Raw genomic sequence first — 16,517 nt, 5'->3', positions numbered from 1 at the left:
GTACATTACGTTATAGTAAAAATGTATATTCCTTATATTTGTGTAATCCTTTCACAAAATTAATTTGATTTAAAATGAATTTATAATACCCTTTAATTCAAAGACTTTAGTTTAGTTCTCTCCTCCCCCTCAAGTTTAAGATTTAGTTATTATGTCTGTAAAATGGCTAAATCATAGAACCAGGTATGTTCAATAATTTCTTCATAAGTTTCGTTTTTGAATTTTTAAAATTCTATGAAACTTTTGTAACAGAAGCTGGAATAGAACGTAGGCAGCCAAACAGAATGTCCCTTCCCTGAGTGAAAATTTCTATCATTTCATTGAAAGTGACCTTATAATATTTCAGAATAAACCCTCATTCTGTAACACTAATAAATGTATATAGAGTTTTTTTAATGTTTTTATAATGCATGTTTGGTTCTTACAATATTTTGAGCTATCATATTACTAATTCTGTATGTGATTTAATACAGTTTAATGTAGAATGCCTGCTTCAATCCTAAAAGTAAAGTATTTGAATTATGTTTTATCTTTCGTCTGTTTTCAGACGTAGGTTCTATTCTACAATTTACGGAATTTCTCTTTATTGGATATCTCACGTAGCTGAGAAAATTTCATTCCTATGTTTAGGTTTTATAGTACAATATGTTGAGCATCCCTATATTTGTATATGGCTTTGATTCCTTCGAAAGAAAAAGAATATCTTAGTTTTCTTTAATTTTTGGTCAAAATTTTAGTATGTAGGTAATTACAATTGCTCTCCCACAAAATTGCATCTAAATTTTTTGCTTCATTTCAAAATGCTGTATCATTCAATGGTATCTGATGTGTTTTAGATTAATGTATTCAAGCTCGGCTCGAACCCGGGCAGCTAGACAATATGTTCTTTCCCTGAGTGAAATATTGCTATAATTTCATTAAAGTGACGTGGTAATATTTCAGGATATTTTCTTGTACATTGGACTAAGCGTTCCTCTCTCATGAATGAGAGTACCTAAGTAAAGAACTTAAAATTAGAAATGGTTCTTACGTTAAAATTCTGAATGAAGTATTTCTTTTATGGTTTATGACTTCTGTTTCCAAGATGTTCTTCGAAATCTGTTTTTAGAATGGTGTTTTTGAGCCCTTTCTAAAAATAAATCTATAAAAGTATATATGTATAGCGCTTTTAATGTTAATATATTGTGATTTTGTTTCTTACTCTTTTTCGATCTGTTATGTCACTAATTCTGTGTGTGAATTAAGATAGTTTAATATATAACATCTGCTTCAAAGCTAACAGTAAAGTTTATTTTGTTTATTTGTCATTTAAAATTACCTGCTTATTGTCTTTTGATGCCATCTTTCTATCAGTGCTGAAATTATTTACTCTTCTCGAAGATCATTATCCCTTTTATTCTGTGTATCCGTAATAACTGTCTAATTTTTTTTCTTTCATTGTTCATGTTGTACCCATACATTAAAAACCCCCTTCGCTTACTGTACTTCTGTCGTATTAGGAAAATCATTTGCTTTTCTATCGACTGCAGTCATGATTTTAGTAACAATGTAGCACATTGCTAGAATTTAAAACAAAGAAGGCTACTTTTGAAGTTTTATATATTAAGAAACAATATTAGATATTTCTCTTTGTGTATAATTATTCTTTAATTTCAAAGTAGTTAAAATCTAATGATTCCTTTTTCCCCCCTTGGCCTCTTCTAGTGTAATTTGTCATCATTTTTGTGCACTCTTGGATTGCAGAACATGATATCATGAAAGAAAAAGAATGAAGATGAAAAGAACGGAGAAATAATGCAGAGCAAAAAGACATCTGTGGCTGGTAATTCTTGTTTTATATTAACTTTATTTCCACTAGAAATGCTTGAATGTTATAATTTGTACGTCCCGTTTCACAATTTTCTTTATATTGGAGTTTTACTAGTTATAAATTTTACATGAACGCTTGACATTACGTTTTAATGTTTAGGGTAGCATTAATGCATTAATTTTGTAGGTTTTGAATTCCATGTTCAAGTGTCTGAATTGGTGCTTTCTTTATATTGTATTGTAATATTGGAAGTGAGGTGTTACTGTTAATCACACTTTAAATATCAGAAGTCTGAGATTTCTTAGAGTTGTGTTGCTTAGTAGTGGTTTCAAAATGACTGCTGTTGTGTAATTTTTTCCCATGTGGCCTCCTTTCGCATTACGAGGAGGAGGCTAAACATTTTTCTCTCTGTGTGGCCTAATAGTTTAACTGTCCAACGGGTCTTCTCTTCATAACAGGTCAGTGTAATTGCACTGCTTCTGTATAAACGAATTTTGTTTCAGTTTTTTCCGAATGTAGAGTCTCTCTATCAAGTGCTCTTTCTCTTAAAAGCCCCTGAAAGTTAAATGTTGAACAAAAAAGAAATGTAAATAAAATTTAATGAGTACTCGTAAAGAAAGTTAGTGGAGCCAAATTGTCTTCTGTTAAGGCTGTTCAAAATGTGCTTTTTCTTAGTTGTTTTAAGCATACTTTATTATTTTTTTCCCTTAATAAGAACTATTTTGGCATATTGTGAAGTTTTATGAACCAATTTGAGAAGATCTATTTAAAATTGATTTTAGTAACAATGTAGCACATTGCTAGAATTTAAAACAAAGAAGGCTACTTTTGAAGTTTTATATATTAAGAAACAATATTAGATATTTCTCTTTGTGTATAATTATTCTTTAATTTCAAAGTAGTTAAAATCTAATGATTCCTTTTTCCCCCCTTGGCCTCTTCTAGTGTAATTTGTCATCATTTTTGTGCACTCTTGGATTGCAGAACATGATATCATGAAAGAAAAAGAATGAAGATGAAAAGAACGGAGAAATAATGAAGATATCTGTAAAAAGACATCTGTGGCTGGTAATTCTTGTTTTATATTAACTTTATTTCCACTAGAAATGTTTGAATGTTATAATTTGTACGTCCCGTTTCACAATTTTCTTTATATTGGAGTTTTACTAGTTATAAATTTTACATGAACGCTTGACATTACGTTTTAATGTTTAGGGTAGCATTAATGCATTAATTTTGTAGGTTTTGAATTCCATATTCAAGTGTCTGAATTGGTGCTTTCTTTATATTGTATTGTAATATTGGAAGTGAGGTGTTACTGTTAATCACACTTTAAATATCAGAAGTCTGAGATTTCTTAGAGTTGTGTTGCTTAGTAGTGGTTTCAAAATGACTGCTGTTGTGTAATTTTTTCCCATGTGGCCTCCTTTCGCATTACGAGGAGGAGGCTAAACATTTTTCTCTCTGTGTGGCCTAATAGTTTAACTGTCCAACGGGTCTTCTCTTCATAACAGGTCAGTGTAATTGCACTGCTTCTGTATAAACGAATTTTGTTTCAGTTTTTTCCGAATGTAGAGTCTCTCTATCAAGTGCTCTTTCTCTTAAAAGCCCCTGAAAGTTAAATGTTGAACAAAAAAGAAATGTAAATAAAATTTAATGAGTACTCGTAAAGAAAGTTAGTGGAGCCAAATTGTCTTCTGTTAAGGCTGTTCAAAATGTGCTTTTTCTTAGTTGTTTTAAGCATACTTTATTATTTTTTTCCCTTAATAAGAACTATTTTGGCATATTGTGAAGTTTTATGAACCAATTTGAGAAGATCTATTTAAAATTGATTCCATAAGTAAAAAATTCATTTTGAAATCATATCAGAGATGTTTTATTATTTTCAAAGTAAAATTCTGCAGATTAACTTTCAACTTTGTTTTGAAAAGCATTCTGAAAATTTCTTTTGGACTTCTTTCCGTGCTCTTGGCAAAAGCATGACAGAATTATTTTCTGAAAAAGCTGATGTCTTTTGCTTATAATAATGACTGATGCAACTGTAACCGTGTCGCTCTAAAGAGCACATGTTTCCCAGTAGTTCTTTTAAAGTGTCCTGTTTTTTTCTTTTATTGGGTCAATCTCCGCTAAAAGATCAGATGTTGCTCTTGTGTTATTTAACAATTCCTTCATCTTATCTTCAGTTAAGAGCTCTTCTTCGTATTGAGCGCTTTTATTATCAAGGGGTTTTATAAGCACACAATTCTTCTTTTGTATATTTTTTATTCATTGTTTGACTTCTCTGTCTTTCATATGTGAAAATTCTTCGGCATCGTTTGCTTTTGAGATTTTAAGATTTTTTAAACTTCATTTTCAGTCGATGGAAATTGTTTAAAGTAGGAGATAAATTCTTTCCGGTATTGATGGATAAATGTTGAACCACGTATGAATGAAATTCTAGCAGTGGACAAATTAAATGCCTTTTTGAGATATTCTTGATCTTAATTAGGATGAAAATCAGTTATTCCCATTTCTAGATCAGTAGAATTGTTATTTAACATATTTGCAATCTTTTACCATTTTTCTTAAATACTATTATTATGTAATGGATTTGAAGTGAATAAAGTAGTTGGCCTAATTTTAAATACACTCAAAATATCTAATTTAGAAACTAACTTAAGTTCGATGAGATTTTCCAAATGTTTGTTTCAGTTTTCTTATATTTTACGCTTTAGTTCTCGAGATTTTCAAAGTGGCAAAACGTACATTACGTTATAGTAAAAATGTATATTCCTTATATTTGTGTAATCCTTTCACAAAATTAATTTGATTTAAAATGAATTTATAATACCCTTTAATTCAAAGACTTTAGTTTAGTTCTCTCCTCCCCCTCAAGTTTAAGATTTAGTTATTATGTCTGTAAAATGGCTAAATCATAGAACCAGGTATGTTCAATAATTTCTTCATAAGTTTCGTTTCTGAATTTTTAAAATTCTATGAAACTTTTGTAACAGAAGCTGGGATAGAACGTAGGCAGCAAAACAGAATGTCCCTTCCCTGAGTGAAAATTTCTATCATTTCATTGAAAGTGACCTTATAATATTTCAGAATAAACCCTCATTCTGTAACACTAATAAATGTATATAGAGTTTTTTTAATGTTTTTATAATGCATGTTTGGTTCTTACAATATTTTGAGCTATCATATTACTAATTCTGTATGTGATTTAATACAGTTTAATGTAGAATGCCTGCTTCAATCCTAAAAGTAAAGTATTTGAATTATGTTTTATCTTTCGTCTGTTTTCAGACGTAGGTTCTATTCTACAATTTACGGAATTTCTCTTTATTGGATATCTCACGTAGCTGAGAAAATTTCATTCCTATGTTTAGGTTTTATAGTACAATATGTTGAGCATCCCTATATTAGTATATGGCTTTGATTCCTTCAAAAGAAAAAGAATATCTTAGTTTTCTTTAATTTTTGGTCAAAATTTTAGTATGTAGGTAATTACAATTGCTCTCCCACAAAATTGCATCTAAATTTTTTGCTTCATTTCAATATGCTGTATCATTCAATGGTATCTGATGTGTTTTAGATTAATGTATTCAAGCTCGGCTCGAACCCGGGCAGCTAGACAATATGTTCTTTCCCTGAGTGAAATATTGCTATAATTTCATTAAAGTGACGTGGTAATATTTCAGGATATTTTCTTGTACATTGGACTAAGCGTTCCTCTCTCATGAATGAGAGTACCTAAGTAAAGAACTTAAAATTAGAAATGGTTCTTACGTTAAAATTCTGAATGAAGTATTTCTTTTATGGTTTATGACTTCTGTTTCCAAGATGTTCTTCGAAATCTGTTTTTAGAATGGTGTTTTTGAGCCCTTTCTAAAAATAAATCTATAAAAGTATATATGTATAGCGCTTTTAATGTTAATATATTGTGATTTTGTTTCTTACTCTTTTTCGATCTGTTATGTCACTAATTCTGTGTGTGAATTAAGATAGTTTAATATATAACATCTGCTTCAAAGCTAACAGTAAAGTTTATTTTGTATATTTGTCATTTAAAATTACCTGCTTATTGTCTTTTGATGCCATCTTTCTATCAGTGCTGAAATTATTTACTCTTCTCGAAGATCATTATCCCTTTTATTCTGTGTATCCGTAATAACTGTCTAATTTTTTTTCTTTCATTGTTCATGTTGTACCCATACATTAAAAACCCCCTTCGCTTACTGTACTTCTGTCGTATTAGGAAAATCATTTGCTTTTCTATCGACTGCAGTCATGATTTTAGTAACAATGTAGCACATTGCTAGAATTTAAAACAAAGAAGGCTACTTTTGAAGTTTTATATATTAAGAAACAATATTAGATATTTCTCTTTGTGTATAATTATTCTTTAATTTCAAAGTAGTTAAAATCTAATGATTCCTTTTTCCCCCCTTGGCCTCTTCTAGTGTAATTTGTCATCATTTTTGTGCACTCTTGGATTGCAGAACATGATATCATGAAAGAAAAAGAATGAAGATGAAAAGAACGGAGAAATAATGCAGAGCAAAAAGACATCTGTGGCTGGTAATTCTTGTTTTATATTAACTTTATTTCCACTAGAAATGCTTGAATGTTATAATTTGTACGTCCCGTTTCACAATTTTCTTTATATTGGAGTTTTACTAGTTATAAATTTTACATGAACGCTTGACATTACGTTTTAATGTTTAGGGTAGCATTAATGCATTAATTTTGTAGGTTTTGAATTCCATATTCAAGTGTCTGAATTGGTGCTTTCTTTATATTGTATTGTAATATTGGAAGTGAGGTGTTACTGTTAATCACACTTTAAATATCAGAAGTCTGAGATTTCTTAGAGTTGTGTTGCTTAGTAGTGGTTTCAAAATGACTGCTGTTGTTTAATTTTTTCCCATGTGGCCTCCTTTCGCATTACGAGGAGGAGGCTAAACATTTTTCTCTCTGTGTGGCCTAATAGTTTAACTGTCCAACGGGTCTTCTCTTCATAACAGGTCAGTGTAATTGCACTGCTTCTGTATAAACGAATTTTGTTTCAGTTTTTTCCGAATGTAGAGTCTCTCTATCAAGTGCTCTTTCTCTTAAAAGCCCCTGAAAGTTAAATGTTGAACAAAAAAGAAATGTAAATAAAATTTAATGAGTACTCGTAAAGAAAGTTAGTGGAGCCAAATTGTCTTCTGTTAAGGCTGTTCAAAATGTGCTTTTTCTTAGTTGTTTTAAGCATACTTTATTATTTTTTTCCCTTAATAAGAACTATTTTGGCATATTGTGAAGTTTTATGAACCAATTTGAGAAGATCTATTTAAAATTGATTCCATAAGTAAAAAATTCATTTTGAAATCATATCAGAGATGTTTTATTATTTTCAAAGTAAAATTCTGCAGATTAACTTTCAACTTTGTTTTGAAAAGCACTCTGAAAATTTCTTTTGGACTTCTTTCCGTGCTCTTGGCAAAAGCATGACAGAATTATTTTCTGAAAAAGCTGATGTCTTTTGCTTATAATAATGACTGATGCAACTGTAACCGTGTCGCTCTAAAGAGCACATGTTTCCCAGTAGTTCTTTTAAAGTGTCCTGTTTTTTCTTTTATTGGGTCAATCTCCGCTAAAAGATCAGATGTTGCTCTTGTGTTATTTAACAATTCCTTCATCTTATCTTCAGTTAAGAGCTCTTCTTCGTATTGAGCGCTTTTATTATCAAGGGGTTTTATAAGCACACAATTCTTCTTTTGTATATTTCTGATTCATTGTTTGACTTCTCTGTCTTTCATATGTGAAAATTCTTCGGCATCGTTTGCTTTTGAGATTTTAAGATTTTTTAAACTTCATTTTCAGTCGATGGAAATTGTTTAAAGTAGGAGATAAATTCTTTCCGGTATTGATGCATAAATGTTGAACCACGTATGAATGAAGTTCTAGCAGTGGACAAATTAAATGCCTTTTTGAGATGTTCTTGATCTTAATTAGGATGAAAATCAGTTATTCCCATTTCTAGATCAGTAGAATTGTTATTTAACATATTTGCAATCTTTTACCATTTTTCTTAAATACTATTATTATGTAATGGATTTGAAGTGAATAAAGTAGTTGGCCTAATTTTAAATACACTCAAAATATCTAATTTAGAAACTAACTTAAGTTCGATGAGATTTTCCAAATGTTTGTTTCAGTTTTCTTATATTTTACGCTTTAGTTCTCGAGATTTTCAAAGTGGCAAAACGTACATTACGTTATAGTAAAAATGTATATTCCTTATATTTGTGTAATCCTTTCACAAAATTAATTTGATTTAAAATGAATTTATAATACCCTTTAATTCAAAGACTTTAGTTCTCTCCTCCCCCTCAAGTTTAAGATTTAGTTATTATGTCTGTAAAATGGCTAAATCATAGAACCAGGTATGTTCAATAATTTCTTCATAAGTTTCGTTTCTGAATTTTTAAAATTCTATGAAACTTTTGTAACAGAAGCTGGGATAGAACCTAGGCAGCCAGACAGAATGTCCCTTCCCTGAGTGAAAATTTCTATCATTTCATTGAAAGTGACCTTATAATATTTCAGAATAAACCCTCATTCTGTAACACTAATAAATGTATATAGAGTTTTTTTAATGTTTTTATAATGCATGTTTGGTTCTTACAATATTTTGAGCTATCATATTACTAATTCTGTATGTGATTTAATACAGTTTAATGTAGAATGCCTGCTTCAATCCTAAAAGTAAAGTATTTGAATTATGTTTTATCTTTCGTCTGTTTTCAGACGTAGGTTCTATTCTACAATTTACGGAATTTCTCTTTATTGGATATCTCACGTAGCTGAGAAAATTTCATTCCTATGTTTAGGTTTTATAGTACAATATGTTGAGCATCCCTATATTAGTATATGGCTTTGATTCCTTCAAAAGAAAAAGAATATCTTAGTTTTCTTTAATTTTTGGTCAAAATTTTAGTATGTAGGTAATTACAATTGCTCTCCCACAAAATTGCATCTAAATTTTTTGCTTCATTTCAATATGCTGTATCATTCAATGGTATCTGATGTGTTTTAGATTAATGTATTCAAGCTCGGCTCGAACCCGGGCAGCTAGACAATATGTTCTTTCCCTGAGTGAAATATTGCTATAATTTCATTAAAGTGACGTGGTAATATTTCAGGATATTTTCTTGTACATTGGACTAAGCGTTCCTCTCTCATGAATGAGAGTACCTAAGTAAAGAACTTAAAATTAGAAATGGTTCTTACGTTAAAATTCTGAATGAAGTATTTCTTTTATGGTTTATGACTTCTGTTTCCAAGATGTTCTTCGAAATCTGTTTTTAGAATGGTGTTTTTGAGCCCTTTCTAAAAATAAATCTATAAAAGTATATATGTATAGCGCTTTTAATGTTAATATATTGTGATTTTGTTTCTTACTCTTTTTCGATCTGTTATGTCACTAATTCTGTGTGTGAATTAAGATAGTTTAATATATAACATCTGCTTCAAAGCTAACAGTAAAGTTTATTTTGTATATTTGTCATTTAAAATTACCTGCTTATTGTCTTTTGATGCCATCTTTCTATCAGTGCTGAAATTATTTACTCTTCTCGAAGATCATTATCCCTTTTATTCTGTGTATCCGTAATAACTGTCTAATTTTTTTTCTTTCATTGTTCATGTTGTACCCATACATTAAAAACCCCCTTCGCTTACTGTACTTCTGTCGTATTAGGAAAATCATTTGCTTTTCTATCGACTGCAGTCATGATTTTAGTAACAATGTAGCACATTGCTAGAATTTAAAACAAAGAAGGCTACTTTTGAAGTTTTATATATTAAGAAACAATATTAGATATTTCTCTTTGTGTATAATTATTCTTTAATTTCAAAGTAGTTAAAATCTAATGATTCCTTTTTCCCCCCTTGGCCTCTTCTAGTGTAATTTGTCATCATTTTTGTGCACTCTTGGATTGCAGAACATGATATCATGAAAGAAAAAGAATGAAGATGAAAAGAACGGAGAAATAATGCAGAGCAAAAAGACATCTGTGGCTGGTAATTCTTGTTTTATATTAACTTTATTTCCACTAGAAATGCTTGAATGTTATAATTTGTACGTCCCGTTTCACAATTTTCTTTATATTGGAGTTTTACTAGTTATAAATTTTACATGAACGCTTGACATTACGTTTTAATGTTTAGGGTAGCATTAATGCATTAATTTTGTAGGTTTTGAATTCCATATTCAAGTGTCTGAATTGGTGCTTTCTTTATATTGTATTGTAATATTGGAAGTGAGGTGTTACTGTTAATCACACTTTAAATATCAGAAGTCTGAGATTTCTTAGAGTTGTGTTGCTTAGTAGTGGTTTCAAAATGACTGCTGTTGTGTAATTTTTTCCCATGTGGCCTCCTTTCGCATTACGAGGAGGAGGCTAAACATTTTTCTCTCTGTGTGGCCTAATAGTTTAACTGTCCAACGGGTCTTCTCTTCATAACAGGTCAGTGTAATTGCACTGCTTGTGTGTAAACGAATTTTGTTTCAGTTTTTTCCGAATGTAGAGTCTCTCTATCAAGTGCTCTTTCTCTTAAAAGCCCCTGAAAGTTAAATGTTGAACAAAAAAGAAATGTAAATAAAATTTAATGAGTACTCGTAAAGAAAGTTAGTGGAGCCAAATTGTCTTCTGTTAAGGCTGTTCAAAATGTGCTTTTTCTTAGTTGTTTTAAGCATACTTTATTATTTTTTTCCCTTAATAAGAACTATTTTGGCATATTGTGAAGTTTTATGAACCAATTTGAGAAGATCTATTTAAAATTGATTCCATAAGTAAAAAATTCATTTTGAAATCATATCAGAGATGTTTTATTATTTTCAAAGTAAAATTCTGCAGATTAACTTTCAACTTTGTTTTGAAAAGCACTCTGAAAATTTCTTTTGGACTTCTTTCCGTGCTCTTGGCAAAAGCATGACAGAATTATTTTCTGAAAAAGCTGATGTCTTTTGCTTATAATAATGACTGATGCAACTGTAACCGTTTCGCTCTAAAGAGCACATGTTTCCCAGTAGTTCTTTTAAAGTGTCCTGTTTTTTCTTTTATTGGGTCAATCTCCGCTAAAAGATCAGATGTTGCTCTTGTGTTATTTAACAATTCCTTCATCTTATCTTCAGTTAAGAGCTCTTCTTCGTATTGAGCGCTTTTATTATCAAGGGGTTTTATAAGCACACAATTCTTCTTTTGTAATTTTCTGATTCATTGTTTGACTTCTCTGTCTTTCATATGTGAAAATTCTTCGGCATCGTTTGCTTTTGAGATTTTAAGATTTTTTAAACTTCATTTTCAGTCGATGGAAATTGTTTAAAGTAGGAGATAAATTCTTTCCGGTATTGATGGATAAATGTTGAACCACGTATGAATGAAGTTCTAGCAATGGACAAATTAAATGCCTTTTTGAGATATTCTTGATCTTAATTAGGATGAAAATCAGTTATTCCCATTTCTAGATCAGTAGAATTGTTATTTAATATATTTGCAATCTTTTACCATTTTTCTTAAATACTATTATTATGTAATGGATTTGAAGTGAATAAAGTAGTTGGCCTAATTTTAAATACACTCAAAATATCTAATTTAGAAACTAACTTAAGTTCGATGAGATTTTCCAAATGTTTGTTTCAGTTTTCTTATATTTTACGCTTTAGTTCTCGAGATTTTCAAAGTGGCAAAACGTACATTACGTTATAGTAAAAATGTATATTCCTTATATTTGTGTAATCCTTTCACAAAATTAATTTGATTTAAAATGAATTTATAATACCCTTTAATTCAAAGACTTTAGTTTAGTTCTCTCCTCCCCCTCAAGTTTAAGATTTAGTTATTATGTCTGTAAAATGGCTAAATCATAGAACCAGGTATGTTCAATAATTTCTTCATAAGTTTCGTTTCTGAATTTTTAAAATTCTATGAAACTTTTGTAACAGAAGCTTGGATAGAACCTAGGCAGCCAGACAGAATGTCCCTTCCCTGAGTGAAAATTTCTATCATTTCATTGAAAGTGACCTTATAATATTTCAGAATAAACCCTCATTCTGTAACACTAATAAATGTATATAGAGTTTTTTTAATGTTTTTATAATGCATGTTTGGTTCTTACAATATTTTGAGCTATCATATTACTAATTCTGTATGTGATTTAATACAGTTTAATGTAGAATGCCTGCTTCAATCCTAAAAGTAAAGTATTTGAATTATGTTTTATCTTTCGTCTGTTTTCAGACGTAGGTTCTATTCTACAATTTACGGAATTTCTCTTTATTGGATATCTCACGTAGCTGAGAAAATTTCATTCCTATGTTTAGGTTTTATAGTACAATATGTTGAGCATCCCTATGTTAGTATATGGCTTTGATTCCTTCGAAAGAAAAAGAATATCTTAGTTTTCTTTAATTTTTGGTCAAAATTTTAATATGTAGGTAATTACAATTGCTCTCCCACAAAATTGCATCTAAATTTTTTGCTTCATTTTAAAATGCTGTATCATTCAATGGTATCTGATGTGTTTTAGATTAATGTATTCAAGCTGGGCTCGAACCCGGACAGCTAGACAATATGTTCTTTCCCTGAGTGAAATATTGCTATAATTTCATTAAAGTGACGTGGTAATATTTCAGGATATTTTCTTGTACATTGGACTAAGCATTCCTCTCTCATGAATGAGAGTACCTAAGTAAAGAACTTAAAATTAGAAATGGTTCTTACGTTAAAATTCTGAATGAAGTATTTCTTTTATGGTTTATGACTTTTGTTTCCAAGATGTTCTTCGAAATCTGTTTTTAGAATGGTGTTTTTGAGCCCTTTCTAAAAATAAATCTATAAAAGTATATATGTATAGCGCTTTTAATGTTAATATATTGTGATTTTGTTTCTTACTCTTTTTCGATCTGTTATGTCACTAATTCTGTGTGTGAATTAAGATAGTTTAATATATAACATCTGCTTCAAAGCTAACAGTAAAGTTTATTTTGTATATTTGTCATTTAAAATTACCTGCTTATTGTCTTTTGATGCCATCTTTCTATCAGTGCTGAAATTATTTACTCTTCTCGAAGATCATTATCCCTTTTATTCTGTGTATCTGTAATAACTGTCTAATTTTTTTTCTTTCATTGTTCATGTTGTACCCATACATTAAAAACCCCCTTTGCTTACTGTACTTCTGTCGTATTAGGAAAATCATTTGCTTTTCTATCGACTGCAGTCATGATTTTAGTAACAATGTAGCACATTGCTAGAATTTGAAACAAAGAAGGCTACTTTTGAAGTTTTATATATTAAGAAACAATATTAGATATTTCTCTTTGTGTATAATTATTCTTTAATTTCAAAGTAGTTAAAATCTAATGATTCCTTTTTCCCCCCCTTGGCCTCTTCTAGTGTAATTTGTCATCATTTTTGTGCACTCTTGGATTGCAGAACATGATATCATGAAAGAAAAAGAGTGAAGATGAAAAGAACGGAGAAATAATGCAGAGCAAGAAGACATCTGTGGCTGGTAATTCTTATTTTATATTAACTTTATTTCCACTAGAAATGCTTGAATGTTATAATTTGTACGTCCCGTTTCACAATTTTCTTTATATTGGAGTTTTACTAGTTATAAATTTTACATGAACGCTTGACATTACGTTTTAATGTTTAGGGTAGCATTAATGCATTAATTTTGTAGGTTTTGAATTCCATATTCAAGTGTCTGAATTGGTGCTTTCTTTATATTGTATTGTAATATTGGAAGTGAGGTGTTACTGTTAAACACACTTTAAATATCAGAAGTCTGAGATTTCTTAGAGTTGTGTTGCGTAGTAGTGGTTTCAAAATGACTGCTGTTGTGTAATTTTTTCCCATGTGGCCTCCTTTCGCATTACGAGGAGGAGGCTAAACATTTTTCTCTCTGTGTGGCCTAATAGTTTAACTGTCCAACGGGTCTTCTCTTCATAACAGGTCAGTGTAATTGCACTGCTTGTGTATAAACGAATTTTGTTTCAGTTTTTTCCGAATGTAGAGTCTCTCTATCAAGTGCTCTTTCTCTTAAAAGCCCCTGAAAGTTAAATGTTAAACAAAAAAGAAATGTAAATAAAATTTAATGTGTACTCGTAAAGAAAGTTAGTGGAGCCAAATTGTCTTCTGTTAAGGCTGTTCAAAATGTGCTTTTTCTTAGTTGTTTTAAGCATACTTTATCATTTTTTCCCTTAATAAGAACTATTTTGGCATATTGTGAAGTTTTATGAACCAATTTGAGAAGATCTATTTAAAATTGATTCCATAAGTAAAAAATTCATTTTGAAATCATATCAGAGATGTTTTATTATTTTCAGAGTAAAATTCTGCAGATTAACTTTCAACTTTGTTTTGAAAAGCACTCTGAAAATTTCTTTTCGACTTCTTTCCGTGCTCTTGGCAAAAGCATGACAGAATTATTTTCTGAAAAAGCTGATGTCTTTTGCTTATAATAATGACTGATGCAACTGTAACCGTGTCGCTCTAAAGAGCACATGTTTCCCAGTAGTTCTTTTAAAGTGTCCTGTTTTTTCTTTTATTGGGTCAATCTCCGCTAAAAGATCAGATGTTGCTCTTGTGTTATTTAACAATTCCTTCATCTTATCTTCAGTTAAGAGCTCTTCTTCGTATTGAGCGCTTTTATTATCAAGGGGTTTTATAAGCACACAATTCTTCTTTTGTAATTTTCTGATTCATTGTTTGACTTCTCTGTCTTTCATATGTGAAAATTCTTCGGCATCGTTTGCTTTTGAGATTTTAAGATTTTTTAAACTTCATTTTCAGTCGATGGAAATTGTTTAAAGTAGGAGATAAATTCTTTCCTGTGTTGATGGATAAATGTTGAACCACGTATGAATGAAATTCTAGCAGTGGACAAATTAAATGGCTTTTTGAGATATTCTTGATCTTAATTAGGATGAAAATCAGTTATTCCCATTTCTAGATCAGTAGAATTGTTATTTAACATATTTGCAATCTTTTACCATTTTTCTTAAATACTAGTATTATGTAATGGATTTGAAGTGAATAAAGTAGTTGGCCTAATTTTAAATACACTCAAAATATCTAATTTAGAAACTAACTTAAGTTCGATGAGATTTTCCAAATGTTTGTTTCAGTTTTCTTATATTTTACGCTTTAGTTCTCGAGATTTTCAAAGTGGCAAAACGTACATTACGTTATAGTAAAAATGTATATTCCTTATATTTGTGTAATCCTTTCACAAAATTAATTTGATTTAAAATGAATTTATAATACCCTTTAATTCAAAGACTTTAGTTTAGTTCTCTCCTCCCCCTCAAGTTTAAGATTTAGTTATTATGTCTGTAAAATGGCTAAATCATAGAACCAGGTATGTTCAATAATTTCTTCATAAGTTTCGTTTCTGAATTTTTAAAATTCTATGAAACTTTTGTAACAGAAGCTTGGATAGAACCTAGGCAGCCAGACAGAATGTCCCTTCCCTGAGTGAAAATTTCTATCATTTCATTCAAAGTGACCTTATAATATTTCAGAATAAACCCTCATTCTGTAACACTAATAAATGTATATAGAGTTTTTTTAATGTTTTTATAATGCATGTTTGGTTCTTACAATATTTTGAGCTATCATATTACTAATTCTGTATGTGATTTAATACAGTTTAATGTAGAATGCCTGCTTCAATCCTAAAAGTAAAGTATTTGAATTATGTTTTATCTTTCGTCTGTTTTCAGACGTAGGTTCTATTCTACAATTTACGGAATTTCTCTTTATTGGATATCTCACGTAGCTGAGAAAATTTCATTCCTATGTTTAGGTTTTATAGTACAATATGTTGAGCATCCCTATGTTAGTATATGGCTTTGATTCCTTCGAAAGAAAAAGAATATCTTAGTTTTCTTTAATTTTTGGTCAAAATTTTAATATGTAGGTAATTACAATTGCTCTCCCACAAAATTGCATCTAAATTTTTTGCTTCATTTTAAAATGCTGTATCATTCAATGGTATCTGATGTGTTTTAGATTAATGTATTCAAGCTGGGCTCGAACCCGGGCAGCTAGACAATATGTTCTTTCCCTGAGTGAAATATTGCTATAATTTCATTAAAGTGACGTGGTAATATTTCAGGATATTTTCTTGTACATTGGACTAAGCGTTCCTCTCTCATGAATGAGAGTACCTAAGTAAAGAACTTAAAATTAGAAATGGTTCTTACGTTAAAATTCTGAATGAAGTATTTCTTTTATGGTTTATGACTTTTGTTTCCAAGATGTTCTTCGAAATCTGTTTTTAGAATGGTGTTTTTGAGCCCTTTCTAAAAATAAATCTATAAAAGTATATATGTATAGCGCTTTTAATGTTAATATATTGTGATTTTGTTTCTTACTCTTTTTCGATCTGTTATGTCACTAATTCTGTGTGTGAATTAAGATAGTTTAATATATAACATCTGCTTCAAAGCTAACAGTAAAGTTTATTTTGTATATTTGTCATTTAAAATTACCTGCTTATTGTCTTTTGATGCCATCTTTCTATCAGTGCTGAAATTATTTACTCTTCTCGAAGATCATTATCCCTTTTATTCTGTGTATCTGTAATAACTGTCTAATTTTTTTTCTTTCATTGTTCATGTTGTACCCATACATTAAAAACCCCCTTTGCTTACTGTACTTCT

This window comes from Stegodyphus dumicola, chromosome 10 (assembly GCF_044657685.1).
Source record: "Stegodyphus dumicola isolate Sdum_Otavi_A_Nest chromosome 10, ASM4465768v1".
Classification (NCBI taxonomy): Eukaryota; Metazoa; Arthropoda; class Arachnida; order Araneae; family Eresidae; genus Stegodyphus; species Stegodyphus dumicola.
The sequence above is the reverse complement of the archived record's forward strand: the minus strand, read 5'-3'. Positions refer to the sequence as shown.